Here is a 23,774-nt window from a genome sequence, read left to right as displayed (position 1 = left end):
TGTCAGAAATTGCAGATCTGTCTTTCCAATGGGGAGTATTTCAGGAATATTTCAACCTGAATGACTTCCAGTGAGGCAAATGGAAAAGGGTTGGCATAGACTATCCCATGGGCTGCTCACAGGCCAAGCTTTCCGGAGGCTTTCATGCTTGCTGGGTAATTGGTTTTCCAGGCTGTGGGATCTCATAAATAGGATTCATCCTATCTGCCTTCCTCCTCCATACAAAAGGATGGGATGCATCAACATCTGGTTGTATCTGACTCCTTATGTTAACTGCCATAGGAGTTTGCCTAGTTTACACTAGACACCTGACTTCTGAGCCTTAAAGTAAGTCACAGATCCCTTACCATGTGCCCAAATCCTATGGAGGGGAGATGGAGAAAAGGGTGATGGGGCTCAATGTTTGATTGCGGGGAGGGATGAACACCAGTTTTCTGTGGATCAGGAGCTTGTCCATGTCTGTGGTTGTGTAGGTGCCTAACTTGCTTAAGAGCTGAATGCAAGAATCATTTGTAATATGTTGTAACAACAACTTTATTGGTCATCAAGCTTGCAGACATACGACAGAGAGTATCTTCCCTGTAAGCCACTAGATGGTGATCTTTATATTTGTTAGCCACGTGCCCAGGTAGGTGAAGACACTACTTTTTCTATAAAACCTTTCCCCCCCACCACCACCCCCCAGAGAGATGTCAGTGCACTTCCAGCAAGGAAAGTGAACATGGGCCCGCTTGGTTGAAACAAAAACAATTTGCTTTTATTGTAGGAATGGAGAGTGAGATTGCTTTTGGTCAAGGTTTGAATGGAGAGGAGGTTGGTGATCAGCTCCCATCCTTCATCTGCAAACCAGGCTCTGCCCATTTGGGGTGGCAGGGTCACCTGAAGTGTGCTAGTGCTGGTCTGCTGGGTTCAGCCATCTGGACTCCCCCTTTGTAGGGTCTGGATGCAGTTGGGTACATACAGTGGTTGTGGGCTCACAGACTCAACACCTGGAGGTTTAATGCACTCAGATCTCTTATTTCAGCTCAACTGCTCAACTTCAACCCTTGGGAAGCAGACAAGTAGCACAGAGTTTGTTTTAATCAAAAGGTAACTACGGCAATATTTGTATTGGAAACCCCACAACAGGGGTGCCTCCATGCTGATGTTTGTACTTGGACATGAGGTACTGTACGTATCTTGGGCAGGTTCTGACATAGCCTTCCTGATCACAGACTAGTATAGGTTAGTAAGGACCTCCAGAGGTCATCTGGTTCAAGCCCTTACAGAGCAGGGCCAAATCAGTTCAGGTTGCTCAGGTCCTTGCCCAGTCCAATTTTGAGCCTCTCTCAGGATGGAGATCCCACAACCTCTCTGAACAACCTGTTCCAGTGCTTGAGTAACCTTAAACGTGAATCTTTTTTCCTAATATCTAACTAGATTTTCTCCTGTTGCAACTTGCATCGTTCAAGCACAAAACTACCTGTGAGTAACCAGTGCATAACTTAGAGGGTCTGTGGTGGAAACGAAATGATATCTCCTTTCAGTACCATCAGTCACTTAGGTCTAAAAGAAATGTTAAACTATTGGCCATTCCCAACGGGATGCTAAGGATCTAATTTATCATCACCCTGTACCTTGAAGCATCATTTGTAGCAGTTGAAACTTTTTCTAGTAGCAGATTTTAAATGCACCTTGTGTCAAGGAGACAGGGGGCAAGAAGCCCTTGGAGAAGCTGCCAGATCAATTGAATCCATACCAAATCTTCAGAAAGACTTGAGGTGGGGGAACTGAGGAATCCTTTGTAGAGTGCAGTGCTGTTTGCTGTATTTATCAGTGATGTCTGCTTTGTCTGGTTGTGATCCAGGCTATATGTAGAAATTCCAAAGTATAGTACAAATGGGCCCCTGTTATAATGCATCTTCTCTCCCCAAACTGGTGACAGGCAGTGAAGGGTTAACTGCCAGTCAGAGAAGGGCTGTGCCAGCTAGTCTTGATGCACAGCAGGCCAGTGAGGTTAGCAGAAGAGCTTATCTGGGGAGGTCTTTAATTCAAAGGAGCAACACACTAAGTAGTAAGCACCTGGAGTTCATGGCACTTGACCAACCTGTCCTATCAAGTACCACCAAGGGTGCTGAAGCTCAGCCAGAAGTGTAGCTGCATTGCTGCTCTCCCATGTGAGGCGAGAGCCATGGTTCGTTGGGGCTTGCAGCTGTGGCTTTAAGATTTATGTTGTTTCTTGGAGGAGAGGGCAATTGCTGGAGCGCTTTAGGGGACACATCAACCTGCAGCATGCCTGACTCCTCCTGGTGTGAAAGGTAGCAGAAAGCTGGATGGGCAGCCCAAAGAACAGACTGGCGTGGTCCTTTTAAGGTACACTGTCTCTCCAGAGGCCTTCCAACTGCGTTTCTGCTGAGGCCCACATATAGACATCTATAAAGGAGAGCTTGTTAGCCTTTCCCAGGCAGATGGATGTTCCAAAAAAGCTTGCCTCTCCCTTCCCCCGCGCTAAGATGACTAACCTCATTCCAGTGAGATCACGGTCAACGTGACCACAGAAGATCTAACACAGCCAGACCTATTCTGGAAGGTGAGGATTGAGTCTCAGCCAGCATCCAGGACCAGTAGCTGTGAGGAGGGCTTGTACAGGCTTGGACCAAACTGCATCTAGTTTGTGCCCTGTGCTGTAAACACACAAAACATTTGGAGATCCAAAGCACCACCCAGTTGCGAGACTGTGTTTTCTTCCATACTGTCAAACCAAAATGCTTGAGAAAGGCAGTAGCTTAACATGAAACTACCTCGAGCTGACTTAGGAGCGTGATTCCCAGAGCCAGCTGAAAGACAAGCATCGCCCGAGTCCACGTTGTGCCAACTGGGAGAGCATCAGGCGCTAGATCTCGGCCTGGACCTGCCTGCCACTTTCTTGTCCCTTTTGGTTTTGAGGATGCCAGGAGGTGACAAGGCTGGGACTGTTGTTTCTAGAACCTGTGGTCGTCTTCCTCTCATGCTTGAGAGAGGTGAACAGCTATGCTTTGCCAGCTTGATTAGGAATGCTTATAGATGTATAAACACTGGGGATGATGACTGTGCCCCCAAAACCTCCCCCTGCAAGCTGTTCTGCTCCATGATGGACCCCCAGGGATGGCTCCTGAAACCTCGGCTTGCAACCTCATCCCTTCCTTTCCTTGCTCTTGCTTTGCTTCGCGCGCTCTCACACACACACGCAGTGTATCTCTGTACACACCCCTCTCTGTTTTTCTTTCCTTTTTGGCTTCCTCTCGCTGTATTGTTTTAAGTTGGTGGCTGGGCTGATCGCCAGTTTAAATTTCATCTGCCTCTCTTCTCCTCCTACTCCTCTGCCCCCCTCCTCCTCTCCCCCTCCATCCCCAGAAGTGATACTGTTTACTTTCTCTGCTGCTTTCTCAATGTCTTTGTACGCACTGCAAGGGCTATAATCACCAGCTGCGGAGAGCTTTCTGAAACTCGAACTTATTCTTCAGTGCCCCAAGGCTAGTGACCTTGCCATTAAAAATAAATAAATAAATACAATAATGCTGTCTTTAAAGACAAGAAAATGCATTTTACACATCCCGGGCTGGATCTTGAACAATCATGCCTGTTTTCTCCTTCCCTCATGTGCAATTGTGGGGCTTATATATAGATGGATAGATATCTAGCTGGGAAAAAAAAAACCCAACCAAAAAACCCACTCCCCCCCTCCCCCACCCCCCCCCCCCAAAAAAAATGAGAAAACCCAGCCCCCAAGAGCAGCATTTCTTCCCCCCCACCCAGTTTTGTGGTGCTGCTGTTTCACTTTATTTCCTCCTTGGAGAGGAGGAGGAAGGAGAAGAGTCCAGCATGGAAGTGTCAGATGCCGAAGGGCACTTTGTCTGCTGGACAAAGCCTCCACAGCACTAAGGTGAAGAAAGATTAGAGGATAAAAGTGTTTGCCAGGATCTCATCTTCCTTTTCTTCTTCCTCTGTGTGTGTGCGTCTCTCCCTTCCGCGGAGGAGGTGAAAGGGAGGTCAAACCGTGCCTGCTGACCTCTGCCCCTTGCCCCCTGTGAACCAGAGGGAAGCCTTTGAAGTTGTAAAGTGCCCACAAAAACAGCAAACCAAACACGCTGCTGGCTTTTCCCTCCCCTCCTCCTGGCCGCCAGCTGCTTAATGGAAGGTGACAGTACAGAGGCAGCGAGATGGGGGCTCGGCGCGCCGCACCTCCGCCCTGGCCCCAGCGTGCACTTAATTGGCACCGTAAAAAGCCCACACACCCGGTGCGAGGGAGGTGGGGCACCAACGAAGGGCAAAAACAAGCCTTTGCCCATCTCTCCTGATGGCACCGGGGTGCCCCGCATCCCTCTGGGCAGCTGCAATGTGGCTGGGGGAGACCCGCTTCCTGGGAGGTGTTGGGTTGAGGTGACTGGAGCGGACTGGAAGGTCACTGTGGTGGCCAGGAAGAGGTGGGAGAGGTTCCCCAGGTCCCTGCTGGCCCTGGCGTGGCTTCTGCTGGTACAGTTTGTGGGCAACACAGGCAGCACCATTGCGGGGTCCCTCCTTCCTCTGCTCCTTCTGCTGTCACAGCCACAACAGGAGAGTCAAGGTCTGCTACTCCATGAGAAACAGGCAGAAGAAACTGGAAAAGTGCTTGCCTCTCCTTCCCTTGAAATTTGGACCATTTTCAAAAGAAGCCCCAAAGCCAACGGCAGGTTGAAGTTTGTTATATATTGTCTTGTGGCAGTAGGTAGGGCCCCCCAAGCAGATAGCATATTAGCATTGAATGAGAGGTGGGGTTTTTACTCTAATACTTAGAGCATGGTACCTGTTTTGTTTCTCCTGTTGTCTTTGAGGTCTACATATTACCACTGGAAAGTGTAGCCTGCAGCATTTTGGATGCCCTCAAAGAACAGGGAGGTTGTTTTCCTTATTTGTGTGTGAACACCACCTCTCTTCCCCGCTGGACAGAGGGTTGTCCCTGGCCAAGAGCAGGGTGGCTGAGCCCCAGCCCGTGGGTGATGCTGCGAGCCTCCACCTGAAGGAGACTGAGTCTGGCACAGTTTGCCATGAGCCCCAGTCTTCCTTCCAGCAAACCAGTGCCTTGTGTAAGGTGCCAGGCTATTGCTTTGGCAGATTGCTGCTTGCTTTTTTTATTTTCTTATTTGTTTGTGGTCCAACAGCTCTTTCCTCTTGGCACTGGGATTTGACACTGCCCCCACTCCCATCACATGGGGTTCCTGCCCTGGGAGCTGGAGAGCCCTAGGTCATCCGAGAGCCTCCTCCCACAGCAGGTAAGCTGTTAAACTTTGCTGTTTTATATGTAGGGAAACATCATCATACACCAAAACTGACCCCTAATACACAAAACAGCCCAACCCTAAACCTCAGAAAACCAGGCTGGGTACTAGCTGAGCAAAAAAAAAATCAGCCACCTTTCCCATCTAATGCAGGTAGGTTCACGCTGGCCTCAAAGCAAGTGCAGCCAGGAGCCATGCATGGCTTCAGTAGTTTGTGCTGCCTTTTTCCTGTGCTTAGTGTGGTTTTTACCCTTGGATGCTGGGCAGGAAACCCCAGCCCAAATGAAGTCAAACAGATTTGTCATTGACTTAGTGGAACCTGGGACTTTGCTTCTTATCTACAGTGGCAGCATTCAGGGATTCATATAGAATAAAACTCCTCTGGCTCTTGTTCTTCTTACGCTTCTGAGTGCCCAGATAAGCCTGTGGGTTCCAGCTGGCATTTCTGATCTCATGCGTCTGGGGCCTGATAAGGTGTTACAATGTCCAACGTACAAAATCCTGTTCGGCAGTTTTACCTCCTCTGTTCCTGTATATTTTTTTTTTCATGCTTGAAGAGAATGTGGCTTTCCTGGCTGATAACCTGTCAAGATCACAATAGTTAACTACAGCTAAATAATTAATGAGCTGTGTGGCAGTGGCAACTGATGCTCAATGCATCCAGAGCTGAAACTGCTCTTTTTTTAAATTCAAATTCATCCATGACCACCGCAACTGTTTGTAGGGGTTTAGTCAATACCTTTTAGTCTTTCTGAGCTCAATAAAATCTTCTGTTTCTTGTTTCCAGTTATTGTACACTCTCTCTATAGCACCTCTATAGAAGATCTGATTTTATCATCTGGTCTAGCTGAGCTTTTACTCTCTCTCCCATTGAGAGCAGGACTCTGTTTTATATGCGTGTCTAGTGATGGACAAAGTCGATTCTCCTTCTTCCATCTTTAGCGTGTGCCAGACTTCATCAAAGTTCTAAAATAAATGAAAATAATAAAGAAAAGCAGCATTTGCTACAGCTCTGCCATTCCAGCCTACAAGGCAGCATCAGCTTCCCCATCTCAGATTCTCCATCATTTCCCTCTGGGCTCATACCGTGCTTGCCACATAGAGGAGATTTCAGGAATTCACTGTCATTGTGTAATATTCGCCATTTAGCATAGGAGCCTAAGTCAGGCTGCCTAAACTGTGAGTGTGGACTAAGAAGAGGAGAAGGCACCTCTGGGGGTGGTTTGGACCACATAAGTAGAACAGGAGCTAGGTTCCTACCCTCTGGGCTCTGAATCATGTTCAAAAAATGTCTGTCTGTCTCTGTGGAGTTTGCAGGGAGTCTCAGTTTCTAATTTGGACATCTCAGCGAGGTCCACATGGTGAAATAGTGTGAGGACCCCCCTGCATGTTTACTTGAACATCCATCAGAATAAGGCTGTGCTCACAGTGTCCTCAGGCTCCTCTTTGAGGGGAGCTTCTGTAGGAATGACTGCTTGTTACTGTATTTTTCATCTCGAGGTCCAACTTTGAAGTAGGACCTGCTTTCACAGATTTATTTATGTATGCGTGTGTTTATTTTAGAGGTAGCTCTTTTGTGTCTCCTCTTCAGGCTTTGTTCTCCTTGCATATGTTGAAGAACATTGTTTTCTTGAGTGTGTCACTGCTGTAGTTTCTGTAACTGCCTGCTTGTTGCAGCACTGCAAGGAGCCTATGTCTCTGTGGGTCTCTGCTCTGGGTTCATCCTTGTACATAATTTGTCCTTGCGCCTTGGAGAAACATGTCTCATGCTTTAGTGCTGAGCGTGCTTGAGTTCCTTCCCTGCTAGCCAACACCTTTACTTAAGGAAGGCAGACAGCGCTGGCCCTCAGATGGTTCTGCCCATCAGGAAGCCAAGTCCATCTTCTGCAGTAACTTGGTTTGAGACTGACTTTGTGTTACAGCACAAATTCCTGGCTTCCTAAAGAGTCTGAGTATTCCCACTCCTGTGACTCCAGATTTGTGGCCTAGGATGCCAGGGCACTGAATAGCCACATTTTGCTCCATGATCAGAATATCAAAGCTCCTCCATACTTGGCTCTGTCACTGATTTTGCTGGTTGCTCTTAGGTAAGATAAATTCACCTCTGCCTGTCTCTGTGTGGCTGTCTGCAGTGCAGAACAATGAAACTTCCTTTGCAAAATCCTCTATTGACTACAGCAATGTAAGGATTTTCCTGTTAAAGAGTTTTCTTAATATTATTTCATAGCTTTGCCTGCTGTGTCCATATCAGGAGGTGAGCACTCCTGTGAGCGAGCTAACTCTACATCATGAAAATGGACCTTCTCCAGCATGGCTGGAAGCTTTTCCAAATGTCTTTGTTTAGCAGCTTGTGGTCCCCTCAATAGTCCCGTTGCATGGGCACCGCTGGTGCCCAGTGTCTCAAGGCTTAAAACCTATCTCAGTTCCAGTCCATGTGGTTTCATGTAGCACCTCCTTCCATTCGCCACCCTTTTTCCACCCAGGCATTTAGGCAGCTTCCCTTGTTCCCTTTTTGTCAAGCACTGATTTCATCTTGGTAGTGCGCATAATAAATAGAATTGCTGCAAATGACCTGCTTTTGGTTTTTTTGACCAAGCACTAAGCTGCAGGATATTAATCTCAGCTAAAATCTCCAGACCATCCTGCTGATGTGATGGTCAGCATCTTCTGATTCCAAAAGACTCTGTATAGTCTTTCTCTTCTTTGATACCTGTGAAGAGTTTGGGAGATGAAAGACAAGCATGAAAATCTCCTCCCTTGTTCTTAGTTCCTTCAGATACCTCTTCTAGTGCCCTAGAGATAGTGAGTTGCCCAGCAAAATGTTTCAAGATCATCTAAAAACATGAAGGCCATGTGGCTGGGCAGACTGGATGCTGAGCTATGGTACAAAGGCATTTTGTCATGATATTTTAGCAAGTGTTTCTCGCTTATCATTTTGGTACATATGGTGTCATGAGAACATAAAGGGTGAGATAATATTGTTAATGCATAGTATGAATGTAAAATCTCCGAATACTAGAAGCTTTATCTCGGTGGACTAATGTGACCCCAGGTAAACAAAGTTCTGGTTTGCTCTGCCCGATACTCCATCTTCAAGGTAGAGACTGTTGCAGTCTACATGGCATGAGTCTCAGTGTTGTCATGCTACTGTGTGATTTGTTTTTCTCTAAGTTTGCAGCTGGAACCCAAACCAGAAAAGCAGATTTATCTCTGCCTTGGATTTTCTCCTGTGGGATGACATTGAAATCACAACTGCCAGCCTTTGAGAAACAGATTTATTAAGCACCAGATTTCTCTTTCTTTTCTCAGTTTGTATCACCATCATAAGGTAGACAACAGAGGTTGTAACCCCGGCAGAGAGAGAGCTTATATTTCAGTATCTAACACTGGAATTCTTGTGCACCAGACAAACAGTGCGAGCTCTGGGACCAGCTGTAACAAGCATAGTTCTGGGAAGCATTGACTGCACCATTTTTAGTGTCCCTGCATTTAAAGGGCAGGTTGATTTCTGCTGCTCAGCATCTATCAACGCATAATACAGTCAGCCCATTCTTTTCTGAAATGTACATTTTCATTTCAGGTCTTCACTGAAAAGAACTTTAGCGTACACGGACAGAACAATGGGTTCAGTGCCATACATGGGCTCCATGATGTGCCATTCATTCTGTACTGGGCATGAAGCTTTAACTCCCCTTCTAGGAGGGACCTAAGCAAGCCAGAGCCCTGTTGTTGCACAGACATTCACACACACAGTCTGAAACAAGCCATCAAGGATTATTCCTGGAGTGATTAGGGACAAGTTCTAACAAGCCTTCATAATAATGCAGACTATTTAAAGCTTCTGAGGGCCGGGATCATATGGCAAAGGGCAGGGTAGATGAAAACAGGGTAATTTCTGATGCCATGAATGTGCTAAAATGGGAGGTGGGGAATGTGTGTCTGTGGGGGGAGTTGACTGGAAGGAGGGGAACATTATAATAATAGTTAGCATTTATATAACGCTTCACATATCTAAAACACTGCACAAGCACTGACTGGGGAGGAACCGGAATGCACTGCATGATACCCAAGAGAGAGCTTTTTTTTTTTTTTTTTTTTTTTTTAAATTGATCTAGGGTAATAAGTAGCTCCAGGAAGGAGCTACATGAGCTGCTGCTCAAGGAAGCAGCAGCATGGCTTGCCTGGTACATGAATGGGTGTCACTTATTGGAGCAGGGCCAGAGGGATGCAGGAAGAAATGGGCATGGCTGTGGTGAGTAGAGTATTCCCTGGGGGACAGCAGGGAGCTCTGGCTCTGTCATGCCTTCTCTTGTGCCCTTATTAAGGTGTGAGAGCCTTAAAGTGACATTTAAGGCTCCTTGAAGCAACAACATATTGCCCTTGGCTCACCATTAGCTTGGCAAAATGTGAACAAATAGGTGCTGTGATCAGCAGCTGTGATTTCTCTCCCCATGGGGTCAAGGCCAGCTTGGAAGGGTTCAAACTCAGATGGAAAAAGACATTTCCCCATAGCTATGACATGATGAGGTGAGGACAACTGCAAGTCCAGCTGCTACCAATAGCAGGCCTATGAAGGAGCATCCAAGGGTCCTTGGATAACCTCACTTAGGAGATGCGTGTCCTCCATAAGGTTGTCCTCCCTGCGTTGCCAGAGAGCATCTGTGGTGATACAACCAGAGCAGCAGCAAATCCTAGCAGCTACAACAGGCCTTACTTGTGCCTACCTTCCTAGCATTAACTCTGGGTTTCTTAGAGGTCCTGGTGCTACCTGCAGCCCCTTACACAGTTGCCGGAAGTTTTTTTGTCTTGTGGTTGAGAGACTCCTGTGGGTGCCTCAGTTCCAGGATGCCTGGGAAGCAGGTGCATCCTCTTTAGAAATGGCTGGGGGTTGGGTGGATGACTGAAATGGCAGGGCAGATGGGAGGAATCTAGAAACTTTTTTTTCTGGCTTCCTTGCTGAACTAAAAACTGTGAGGATTTTTTTTTTCCCCCCATGTTGAATGAAGCACTCAAGGTTCTGGAGTAAAAACTTAACACCAAAAAAAAAAGTGTATATCAAGATAGAAACTCATTTCAAATGGAAAATTCAAGTTTTCTTCAGCAAAACAAAATGGCTTGATTTTTACCCACTCATGCTTATCTTCTTCCAGAAAGAACCAAGTCACCAAAACCAGTAGGAGTATGATGATTGTTTTCATCCACTGTATAAAAGCATTGCTCAGTGAAAACATTTCCCTGAAACATTTCCCTTAGTGCTCCCTCTGGGCGTCTCTCTGTGCATCATGCTTTCTTCATGCAGGATGCATGACTGGGCTCATGCTACACCCTGCTTCCAAGATCCTTCTTTTGTTTTTGATTTTTCTTACAGACTTAACATAGGACTGCAGGAGTTGGGAAAACTGATCAACACCTTCTCAGTCCCAGTTCCTCCAATGGAGAGGAGAAAGCATCTTTTAATTTTCTGTTTACAGCTCCCATTTCTCCTGTGTCTCCAGAGCAGAGATGGCTTGAGACAGCTGCTCTAGTGTTCAGCCCTGGTTGGAGGTTCCCATATCCCACGTGCCTGGATTTAAAGTATATCTTGCTTGTTCTTCCTGAGTGATGTCTGAGTACTATTTTACATAATGTTTCCTCTTCTGATTCAAGCTGTTCCGCGGCACTTTGCTGTCTCTGCTGACTCTCGATTCTGAAATATCTTCTCTCAAACTGGAATGGCCTGTCTTTGTTCCTGAGAGTTTCCTGGGATGTTCCTACTTGTGGACTTCAAATTCTGTGCAGAGTATTTCTTCTGTTTTCCTTGCTTATGGCATCAAAATGGACTACATGCCTTGCGGTCTTTAGTACCGTCTTTAGTTGCCTGTTGTCAGAGAAGAGCTGTTGCCTTGAGTGTTTTCCTGTGCCAGTGCACCCGACTATTGCATATGTGATCTGAATATTTGAGGGCTACCTTTTCCTGCCTTCTCGTCTGTGCTCCATTGTTCAATACCCAACCTTATGGCTTGGAAACCTCACAAGAAGTGCCTTCGTCTCTACTGACAGACTTGGCCCAGGTTGCAAATGTCAACCCAAGGTGTCAAAGTGAGTCACTGTACGTGCATGTATCTAGAGAGGATTTTCCATGCAACATGATGAAGTCATTGACAGCCGCATTGTGCAAGCGTCAGTCATGAATCACGGGGATTACTGGCTGAGGAAGGCTCAGGCTGTGGAACCAACTCGTGTAATTATCTATAATGACATGAATATAGAACAAATTAATTAATAACTGACATATTCTTTCCATTCATTTGGCCCCAGTTGTCCCATTGGGCAGCCTTATGTTTTGTGCATGCTGTTGGCAGGCTCTGTTAGTAAGCCGCTGCTTTTGTGGGGGAAGTTGAACGAGTCTCTGTCGCGTAAGGGAGGTGGCAATGAATCTGGCTACTGGCAGGTAAACAGGGAGCAACAAGACTTCCTAGTGTGAACTCCGTTCCTGTCCCCCTCTCTTTCCTCTTGCTTCCTTTTTTTTTTTTCCCCCATCAGTTTCTTAATCCGTATTCCTCTACCTGCTTTTCTGTCCCCTTTCTTTCACCCTCCCCTCACTCCCCCACTTTTCCTTCTCTGTTTCCTGTTCCCTTTGTTATGCACAGAAAACAGTTGAGATAGATACTTTTCGCATTTGCCAGCCAAAATTCTGTGCTCTCTTCCTGTAAATATTTCAATTTCATCATGAGACAGCATTAATTTGTTAGCATTTTTTTGACTGAATGGGCAGCATATTCTTCTTATGTTTGTTTCTTCTGGGAGGTTTTTCTTGGTGTTTTTTAGTGTCTTAGTTTTTTATTAGCGTTTCCTCTTGCCAATGTTTTGCTGCGAAGTGCTGCCTGGTCTTACTATGAAAGTTTTGGTATGAGGCAAAGAGAATTCATATTTCTGGAAGATTCATTCCCTTGGTATGTGCTTTGGGCAAGACCCTGTCTCCATGAATGTGCCAAAGGCAAAAATTCTCGTGGATTCCTGTGAGGAGCAGGACTCAGTCTTTCTTTTGCACCCATGGAGGATTGCTCTACCGTGCGCATGTCCTCGAGGGAGAAGGCTGGCTTGGACAAGAGCAGGTGAGATGGGACTTGTGCGTGCTGTGTCCACAGGACAGTGCTCTGCTGAGATGCACAACAGACTTGACTTGCTCGCAGCGCTCAAAGCGCATGGTCAGTATTGCCAGCCTCAGCAGCATTGAAAAATCATGAGTCAAGTCTTGACAAACTGTGACACTGGATGAAAAATCATGAGGCTGAAATATGTACCTACTTCTTTACTGCTGCTGCCTGGTTTGTGAGCCTGTAACTATGTTCAGATGTCACCTCCAAATTTTCCTGCGCAAGCACAAAGGCTAGAAAATGTTTTTATTAATAAAAATTGTACTTTTCACCTGATTACAAGACCTGAGTGTGAGAAATTGATTGACTGTTGCAACAGTTGAGGTAAAACTGAGAGTGCTGTCATATGCTGACGTGAGCTGGCAGCCTGGGAGGGACACAAGTAGCGCAGGGAAGTGATGGGGGGACACCAGACCTTGTCTTCAGCTGGTTAACTCGGGTCTTTTGGCTGGAAACCAGGGGGCTGGGTATGTGTTTCTGCTGCTCATAAATGAGAGAAATGATGACTTTAGAGAGAAGGAGGCTGCAGACTGCGGAGGCCTGAGGCTGAACGTATGCTCTGCTAAAGTTGCACTGCTGTGGGCAGGGTAACTATGACAGAGGTAGTTCTGGTAATGGGAGATTGCGGTCGTGTGTTACAGAGACTGCTGGCTCCTCTGAGATCCAGCATTAAAATGCTTCACAGAAAAACAGATAGCATGTGGTATCCAGTGAGTTGAGCCACTGGACCACATCTGGGCTGTGTTTGAGAGCTGGGCATATCTGCAGATAGCAAGAACGTTTCTTGCATGGATAGTGTGTTAAGGGAGGCAAGAGCAATACAGAACGTCTCCTAATAGCGTTTCCTGCAAGTGCTTTTGAGCACTGCTCAAAAAAAAAAAAGTTCAGTTTTCTGATTTGACGGTAAAATGCAAGCAAGGCAAAAATTGGAAACCATCTCAGAAAAGCATCAGAAAACAGCTCTGAGAACTTCCAGTTTTAAAAGACATAAATGAAAATATTTTGTTAGTTCAAGTATTCTTTATTTTTCCCTCACCTTCTCATCAGCTTTTATTCTGTTTTGCCATGACAAAGGAGGCAACAGAGGAAGAAAGAAGAAAAACAAAGCTGAAAAACAGTTTGTTTTCTGTTTTTTACTGAAAAATTAGAAAAATTTGAGGGAGGGGAGAAGAAAATGCTCATAAATTAATCTTCTTTTGAAGAAAAACCACTGTTCATTTAAAAAAAAAAAGTTTTGAACAATTCTGTTCTTATTTGAGCAATTCCACACATGGAGAAAGAAGATTGGTTTCAGAATTCAAGTTCTGGATCCGTGGTTGTTTTTAAATACGAATGGAGGTAAACATATATGAGCTAAAACAGTTTCTGCAGAATAATGAGGCTATTTATTTGGAATAGCCCTTTTTCCCCCACATGCTTATGATGTGTTTAGTTTTCAGTGATTAACTGGAATGATGATTAAGACCTCTGTCTGTACAGCAGCCACTTGCCTTCAAGGGTAGTCTAACTTCCATCTCCACCATAAATAGTTAGCTATATACAATTTGCCACGTTTCTTCGAAGTTTTTTGGATAGTCTTAACCTGATTTTCCAGGAATCTCCTCTCCCTTGTACTTGGAAAGTGTTATTAAGTAGTGCCTTTCTCTTTCCATCCCTGTAACGCATCCCAAGGGTCTAGATGAAAGGCTAAGTCCAATGATTCAACACTGAACATAAGCACAGCTAAGTAACATCAAAGAAAAGAGAGGAGGGAGGAAAGGGTTTATGACCAGGAGACTGTTGAACAATGTGGCCGCCTTCATGTGCATCCAGTTGTGCTGTCTCTTCCTAGATCACTTTGGCTTGGAGCTAAAGGACAAATCCACGCTGTATGTGAGCCCTGGCTTTCGATGTAGTGCCAGTGTCTTGAGCTGCCATTCAGGAGACCTGAGGTGGAAATGGAAGCTGAAGTACACATGGCCCTTGGGCATATCTGTGTGTGATCAAGCAGGTCAGAGAAGCATCTTCTTTTGAAGCCCTCAAATAATTGTCCTCTCCTCAACAATTCTCAACTAATAATGCTTTTCTTTCTGTCCCAGTGGGGTGCACTGTGCCATTTCTCAACAATGCATGTATTTTCTTTCCATTGAAATGCTATGGGGTTACAGTTTTTCAAATTAAAAACTGAATGTTTTTGAATTTTTTTTTTCCCACACAAATGTTTGTGTTGACTTGCAAAATCATTTTCTGTTAAAAGTGTGAGTAGTAGATTTTTAACCCGTTCTAAGAAACTTCCTTCTGTTAAAAATTACTGACATCCTAAACTCTCTAAGGAACTGTTTGTCCCCATTTCCCTTGCTGAAAAATGATGATTTCTAGAATTGTTTTTCTTCCCTTTTCTCCCCTTAGCATTCTCTTTGTGTCTCCATAATTTTTCCCCATCCCTGTACAGCACTAAACTTCGGTAAGAGTGATATTTCTGAACTTGGAAAGTAACAGAAATGGCAGAGCAGTTTAGCCGGGATTAAAAAAATGATTTAAGCCAAGCCTGATCTATAGGGAGAAGTTTTCTGGAACCAAAAGCTGTCATGCTCCTGCAGCTTTTTTGAGCTTAATAGCTTTGTAAGTCCAATGTACAGTTCTACAAGAACTTCCGAATGGATCTTGTTTGCTAATAAATTCCAAATAATTCTTGCCGACTCTTGGGCTTCTTCTTCATTAGATTTTATTATAGGACTTTTTACATAATGGGAGAACACAAACAGGAGACTTGGAGCCACAATTTGAGAGCTCTTTGTTCTGGGGTTGGGAAATCAGTTTCCAGATGTGGACCATGTTGGCGGTTTTTTCCTTTTTTTTTTTTTTTTTTTCCTTTTCTTTTGTGTGTGTGTATGTGTGTGTATGTCTTTCTTTCTCTTTTGGCCAGGAGTGAGAGAGGGATATTAAGATGATGAATGAAATAATGAAAATAATAAAATAACAATGGTCAAAATCCCCTTTGTTCATGAGTCATGACTCGGCTGAGGGCAGCAGCAGGAGTGCTGCTGCAAGTCTGCTCTGATGTCAACAGCAGACATCACTATAGGGACACATTTAGGTACTTTGGGTGGAAGAGGTGGAGTCTGGGGGATGCATGGAGAAACTTGCTAAGGACTTAAAAGGATTCTTAGGTCCATGTTCTCTCCCACGCTCCGATTTCTTTGTGCTGCTCTGGAAAGACAACAGATCTCCCCAGCTGAGGGTTTTCCCAGCATGGGGTAGTCCACAGATGGCAAAGCTGGCTTCTAAATTAACTTCCCACAGCACAGGGTGTGGAGGGGGTGGGCTGTCACCAGCTGATGGGGAAGAGAGCCGCTCTGAGAATGACTCTCAAAAGCAAGGGTGAACCCTTCTTGTGTCAGTGGCACTCTGACTATGGAGCAAATGCTCCAGGTGTTGGTGTGAGTCAGGGTGTCTCCTTTCTCCCTCCTCCTTCTGTCCTCTTTAAGGGAAAATTAAAAGCCTGCAGTACCACACAGAAGTGACATTGTGTGCCTGCCCACCACAATCCCCATGACCGGCCAGCAAAAGGGACCCCCAGTCTGGCTACTGAAGAAGGACCTAGGGCTGGAGATGTCTGCAGGACAGAGCCTTTTGCCAGGGTTGCATGAGTGAGGACAGTAGGATTAAGATATATTAGTGTTGTACGTGCTGTTGCATCTGTTGAGGCAATCAAGTCCTAGTCAGTGCCATCAGTTCCATTGTTCTGCAGGCATCTGTTTCATTCCAGCATAGGGAAGGACACCAAAATGGTTTCTTGTTAGATATCTGTTAGCAGGGCTTTAGCCAAAGATCTCTAGGAGTGAATTCTGAGACAGTGAGCTGAGAGAGAGGCTTTAAGTATAACGGGGAGAAGAGGAGTTGCATTGTGTCTCTAATCCGTCCACATGCAGACGCTTCCATGGTGCGTTATTGAGTCCCCTGGAACTGTTCGGTGTTGCCTGCGCAGACAACCTGGGCAGATGCTGAAAGAAAGGGAGGGGAAGGGGGACTCAGCTCCGTTAGCTCTAAAGGTTTTTTTTCCTCTGAAATCACTGCTTTCAAGTTGTGGACACATCTGGAAGTAACAGCAAACACGTGTAGACTGTGGTTTTGGAGGAGATGAGATGAGATGCATATGCAAGGGGGGGATGACATCTCTGTCCTGACAGCATGACCTTGGACGCAACTGGAGACAAACTGAAGGTAGAGGAAGAACTCCCCAGATTAGAGAGAGATGTCCATCCATCTCTGCCATCCCCTCTGGAGGAGCTGGGAGGTTATTCTTGAATGTAATGGACATGCACAGAAGTTGTAACACATGACTCACTCTGGTGGTTGTAATGAGATTTGCACCCCCTACTTAGGTGACATGAGACAGAAGGCTCAAGTTGGGTGGGTGATGGATGCTCAAAATAATCCTGACTGTGTCTTTACAGCTGTGGTTGCAGCTAGGATATCTATCATAGCCTGGGAATCATAAACTCTTTTACCTAAACTAGACATTTAAGAGTACGGCCACAAAGAAAGTACAGCTCTGAGCCCCTTTGCTGGCTGTAAAGATCGTTGAGCTAGAGAGCTTGGGAGGTATCAGGTAGCTTTGATATATCATTAGATTTTTTACTTTAGTCCTTTGCGGTTTTTGGTTTCCAGGGGTGGAGCAACATTTTGGCCATGGACCAGACTGCTGATCTACCTTCCTTTACATTAGTTTTACGCCACTATCCATCTTTATGCTGTGTGAAATGCTTTCAGTCTCAACAGTGGGGTGAACTCCATGTTGGAGTCCATGGATTCCCTTGTCTGGTCCTGCTTTTGAGGATTTCAAACTCTGTTTTGGAGATAGTTTTATTATTATGCTGTTTTTTTGTTTGTTTTTTTTTTAAGATTTACTTATATTCTGTTTAGAATGATTTATTTCAGGAGGCCTCTTTAAGATTGTTCGGCATTTTTTGGGTAGAGGAGGAGTGTGAGTAGAGCATCCTTGTTCTTACAACAAAAAGGTTCATTCAACAACAAAGTTTTTCTGGTGTTTCCTCCTGATTACCGAATCAGAGGGGCCACTAGGATGGGGTAACAAGTGAAAGAGAAGATAGTGTTTGACCTTTCTGTCACAATCTTTTATCTGATGGGGGTACATGCTGTCTTGTAATATGATGGACAAGCATCATAGAATGGAGTAAAAATTTTCCATTAAATGTTTGCCTCAAAATAGCAAGAGTATGCTTTTGGGTTTGATATCTTAGTATCTTGGGGGACAAGGAGGAACCTGATTTTTGCTGTGTCAATGTCTGTGGTTTTTTGAGTGTTCTTTCCTTTTACGTTGTTTCCTTTTGACTTTCCAATGCTATGAGAGAAGTCAAAATAGCAAGAGAAGCAGAAGTGACAGTTCATGAGATTGCCACTGATTTCCAGCTAAATCTCTGTGCCTGGTATTTCTTACCTCACAGGCACTTCCGAAGAGCTGGTGCCAGCAAACGGGAAACTCTGTGTACATGGAGTTTGGCAATAGCCAAGGCTGAATCTGCATTTTCATTTGTAAAGATGAGCTGACTCCTGGAACTGGGTTACTGTGACTTTCAAAGGTTTTTGACAGAATTAGACCTCGAAAACCAGAGAGAGAGAGATGCCTGGTTTCTTTCACTGTCCGTCTTGGTGGTGCAGTAGTCAAAGGAAACATGGTGATGCTTGCAAACGTGAGCAGGTAGGAACAACGCTTGAGTTGGAAGAAACCAGAAGGTAGCTGACCAAAGATATCCATGCTGCATGGGCCTCCTTGGAGCTATAGCCAAAAAGGAATCATCTGCATTTCATTTCTCTCATTTGCATCCAATCAGGACACATTTCTTGAGGATCTGAATGGAGAATAATTTCTCAGAGGAACTACTGTTCCCTAAGTCATACAAAACAGGACACAGAGTCCGTGTCGATGAGCAACCCAGCTTGGTCTTTAAGCATTTTCATGAATCTTTTTTATCTTTGAGCTGAATAGCTCCAATTGCATGGCAACATGGAATGCTAGAATGAATGAAGAGGAAAAAGGAGAAACAATAACCTAAACCAAGCACTTATATTGAAAACAGGACCCAGGGAAGAACAAGTAACTGCTGGCTCTGTAGGCCAGCTCACTATCTCCTGGGAATTTCTGTCATTGATGAGACAAGGTAGGAATAAAACAGAAGCATGTTTCAGATTGCAGACAGCACGTTGGCAGATGAATGGACACAAGTATCAGAGATGACATGACTGACCTTAGACTACAAATGTTACTCCAGGCTCGTATTCATAAGCGGACTTCTGGTAGTTTGGTCAAGCAAGGAAAGTGAGTGCAATCATCACTCCACCACCAGTGCAGCTTGCACAGGGTAATTGTCCTAGCATGCAAATCCCAGATGCTGTCAAAGCCCTGCATTACCCAGCAGAAAAACCGGAGTGGTAACACTGCTTAAAAAAACAGAAAGGAAAAAAAAGAAAAGAAAAAAACCCAAGAACAACTAACTAATTGTCTTTAAAAAGAGAATTACTTTTGATGTCTGCACGGCCAGCTGTGACATCCATCTGCTTTTCTCCTTCACAGCATGTCCAATGTTGCTGAAGGTATGGGTGAGAAATCCATGTGGTGGTTTAAAATTCAGCATGTGCCTTGAAATGAGAACTCAGCCAGGCAATATCAATGTGGTTGTAGAAGCATCGTTTCTTTAGCCTCAATAATGGGAAGACAAAAACCTCAGTCCATGTGTTTCAGTAACCAATTGTTAGTTAACAACTACTCACAGTCTTATTTAATCCTCGAATGCTAATAGAGGAGCGGCGACATGATTGTTTAAAAAACACAGTCTTTCATTAAAAATATTTTCTGAGGTTTATTAGTTAAGAAACAAATGTATCTAATGGGTCATAAATAATATATCTGGGCAGACAACATAAAAAATAAAAGCAATGCATAGGCCACATACCACCTCTGGTTATATTGTATAACCCAATGGAGAAGATAAGTGCAAATGAGAACAAGACGCAGTCCTATAATTGTAACTATATAGATTCATAGAGAGCTTTGACCACAAAAAAGTGACTGAAATTGTCAAACTCCTGACTCCGTGCCAGATACCTTGGGGCTGAATTTGGCATCCACTGTGATGTGTTGTTTAGGGAGAGGACTCAAAGGAAGAAACATACCTCTGTCCTGAAAACCCCTGCCTTGAACTGGGCTGGCTGCCTGAAAGTGGTGTGCTGTATCACAGCATCTCTGTCTATCCCACCACAGTTGTCCTCCCATGGTTTTTATTGATCCTTTGCCCTTTTTCTCCCTCCCCTCAACACCTCAGTCTTGAACCTACTGAGATGGTGGTGTTGCTGCCTTTGAAGTTGAAGTGAGTCCTCCCAGCTGTCGGTACTGGCATTTTGTGCACAAGGCACATGTGGGTTTCATGCCAGTCCTGAGCTGCCAGCGCTTTCTCTGCCTATTAGGACACTTGAAGTTTGGATCCCTGAAGCCACAACCTTTGCTCATTTGGCTCAATACAATGGTAGGAAAAAATTTGTGGTGCTACTCCCTTGAAGGCTGATGCTGGCAATGAAAGGAAATTCCTGGATTTGAATGCTTGTCTGTTTACTTATTTATTTACTTTTGTGTTCAACAGTGGGAAAATATTTTCATCTTCCTCCTTGTCTTGTCAAACCACTTTATTCATCACAGCGGGCACCAGAGTGCAAAACCGGACTGTAATAATTTCTCCTCATCCCTGATCTCTCTTGGTCCTCAGTGAAATGCTGCAAGGCTGGGAGAAGACCCGCAAGGGATTTGTGAGGAAGAAATGGCCACCCTTGTTCTCCAAGGCCACGACAACCAGCTTGTTCCTCCCATCGCCTTGGGACGTCGGCTCCATGCCCCGCAATGCTGGTCTGCCGCACATTGTTGATGGAGCTGCCAGCGCTTGCCCTGCCTCTCTGAATGGAGAGGGCATGCCCTGCCACCCTGCCTGCTCGCCTTGCCTTCTGCTTTATCCTGTCTGTGAACTCCTGACCTTGATTGCTCCCGCTCCTCGCCCATGCTCCCCTCCCTCTTCCAAGCTCCAAGATGGTCTCGTGTTTCTTGGAATCCGGCAGCGCGAGGGGTTCTTGTTGATTGGTATAAACAATCTTAAAGGTCACATTTTCCCCCCCCTGCAGAGGGAGTTGGGGTGTGTGTCTAAAATAAAAGACTTCTCAAATTAACAACCACAAGGATGTAAACATGGAAGCCAAAGGGAGCTGTTCACCAGCAATGTGAGCTGTGCCAAAGAAGCCCCTCGGGGCTTTCTTAGGAAAGAAAATGTGGGCACAAGATGCGGCATGCTCTTGTGGCTGGCTGGGAGGGAGGGGTCAGGGTGCCAGGGGATGGTGGCAATCATGCCCTGAGTGAATGGTGATATCGGATTTGAGCAGCTGTGTTTGCGTGAGGGCTGGCACTGGTCATCCCACTAAGCTGGGGGGAATGCAGGGGCAGGAGGCCTGGAGCTGTGGGACAGTGGATAGCGTTTCACTCGGCCAGGCGCTGGGTGCCATCCAGCTCCTAAAGCCAGTCAGCCGCCTTTGTGGACTTCAGTGGGAATTGGGTCAGAGCCCTGTCTGGGGAGAGGCTTGTGGAAAACAAGCAGAAAGCAAACGTAGGTGCTCAGTTGCCTGCTCAGAGCTCATGTCTGCTTTTTGGCTGAATTGCAGCCAGGTCTCCACTCCAGAGGTTTACTTGCTTGGTTACATCAGTTCAAGTACGGCAGGGAGTCACAGTCTCGACCACCTTGCTTGTGCCAGGAAAACCCTTCGTGGGTGCAGCCTACACTGGGATGAGGATCCTTTAACCGGGTTAGTTTATCTAATCCAGGGAGAGAGTTTAAATGCAAAAGGGCAAGACCTCTTCTTATCTTCATAGATTGTCTAGTGTCTGAAAGACTTTGTAGGTTTAATTCTTCCTAGCCCAGTCTAGCTTGAGGGTTGTTAACACTGTGTGCTGCCTGTGAGTTGTTCTCTGGTGCGCTGCAGGAGAGCAGGAGCAATTTGGGATGTGGCATGGTAGCTGTTGCCTCCTTGCCAAGGCTTCAGAAGTAAGCAAGCTGAAGAGCTACGTTTTCAAACTGGCCCATGTCTTCCGCAAACCCAGCAAAACTTCGTATACCAGCAAACTTCTCTGAATTATGAGTTTACATATGTTCAAGGGAAGAATTTTGTCAAAGAGAAATCCGTAGAGATTGCTAAGTGCGTAGCAATTGCATTCTTCTCAAGAAGTTGCTGAGCAAATATAGTTGGAAGCGAAGAGGACACTGGAGGAAAGTATCAAGTATGTCTGCTGAACTTTATTCCTCCTTGGGTGTCTATTGTGGCCACTGCTAGAGACAAGATACAGAGTTAGATGAACTTTCAGTCTGGCTTAGTAAGGCCACTCTTTATTTTCTATGTCTGCCTCAGCTTTCTGTGGCCTGATCCCCTCTCTGAAGGAGATAACCAGGCACAACTTCTTACAGTGTGCATTAGTGGCTATGTTCATAACCCTGCTGCTTTGGCTGGTGGATGCAGGCAAATGAGGCCAGATGCAATTCCAGCATCCAAGAGCTGAGAAAATATTTTGCATATTTTTCTAGCCAATTTCCTAAGGAAGTAAGCTTTATGCGAATGTATTCTGTGTATGAACTTGTGCTCCTGCTTGTCCCTCTGTCTCCTTCCTTAGGACTCTTTAGCTGGTTTCAACCTGATTTGGAAAGGGGGTAGAGATCTCAAGGATAATCCAGTTTCTAGAAATATAAATGAAATTTAGAGCTGGTGAGAAGACATGTCCCACTAATGAGCGTGGATCTCAGCAGTTACTCAGACACGAAAAATCACACAGGGAGAAAATCTTAGGAAGAACCTCAGCCATGGGAAAGTCTTCCCATGCTTTTTTCCAACTAAAGCAAGCATGTCAGATACCAAGTTTCATTAGTTCTACTGCTTTTTTTCTTATTTGTGTTATTTCCCTGGACCCCTACTTATCCAGGTTCAAGCCCCGAATGGAAGCAAAGTCTCAGAAACAGCAGGAAAACATTTATTTTTTTGACTTGTATTACAATAGATCTTAGATGCCCAAACAGAGATCAGGATCCCTTTGTCTTGGGTGCTTTCCATCTCATACACAATAATAGGCAATCCCTGGTCTGAAGTGCTTAAAACATCAAAGGCAGGCTGAGGAGCAAAACTGGGTCACCAGCTCACACGCCAGGTTTGCATCCAGGCTTGAGGACTTTGAACTTGCTTGCTCCTGAGCAAGAGCCCTTGAGGCCACACGGTTCTAGCTGCCCTTGTAAGAACTCCCCAAAGGCTTGCCCAGATTGTAACTGAGCTTATTATGATGCTGGTGACACTCTTCTGCAGTTAATGCTTGAAAAATTAGGTGCTGAGTATTTGCCTCCATGTCTAAACCAAAAATGATTGCCTACATCCCTCTTGCTTCACAGAACTTTTGTTAGATGCCAAATAGTCCATTTCTGTCTTCTGTGGGGTGGGAAAGGAAGGGTGGTGGCAGGTTTGAGAAGATATGTTTGTGTTTCAAATGGTATGGGTATTTTAACTATTGTCTGCTTTGTTGGTCTGTTGCTAAAGGGCAACAAACTTCATTCCTGTTCCCAAATGTTGAGTGGCTGGGAGATGAGATCACACTGTCTGAGGGTCATTTGCTGATACATCACCTTTGTTTAAATACCTAGCATATTATGTTTTCTAACAAAAAAAGTGCCTGAAAGAACTACTGGTGGCCCAGAGTGACTGTAAATTTTGAATTTGTCTCAACACAAGTTTGAAAACTGGGCGAAAATTCCTCAAATTTAAAGTTTTGTTATAATTTCAGGCCTGATAAGGACTTCAGGGAGGTTCATTGAATACTTAGTGAATGGTTAGAGAGGGAGGGCTCCAAAACAACTAAGAAATAAATGACTGACTTAATAGTATGGCCTTCAATGCTACAGTGGACAATTCCAAACTATTCTTGCTGAAAACAACAGGTTTAGTTAAATCGAGCACTTCAAGGAGAATAATATTTTTCATAAGCAATAAACTGTTGTAGGAGCTGAAATACTAACCCCAGTCACATAAGCACTTCTCAAAATTTGATTTAGTTTTAGCCAAGACTTCTGAAGGACTTTTAATGCTTTCTGAGTCAAGCTCTTGTAAGATGCTCCAAAGTAAGATCCGTAAAACTACAATTTTCCATGAAAAAAAGAGAGGAAGAAGACCAAAGACTGCTTTTTGAAGCACCAGTATCTTTTAAGAGATACACAGTGAGGAGGACTGGTCTGGGATCTTTCTCCTAAAGGAAATGTTGACTGTGTAGAAGAAAGAAGGAAAAACTTCATGCCCAGATGAT

Source organism: Gymnogyps californianus, chromosome 5 (assembly GCF_018139145.2).
Source record: "Gymnogyps californianus isolate 813 chromosome 5, ASM1813914v2, whole genome shotgun sequence".
Classification (NCBI taxonomy): Eukaryota; Metazoa; Chordata; class Aves; order Accipitriformes; family Cathartidae; genus Gymnogyps; species Gymnogyps californianus.
The sequence above is the reverse complement of the archived record's forward strand: the minus strand, read 5'-3'. Positions refer to the sequence as shown.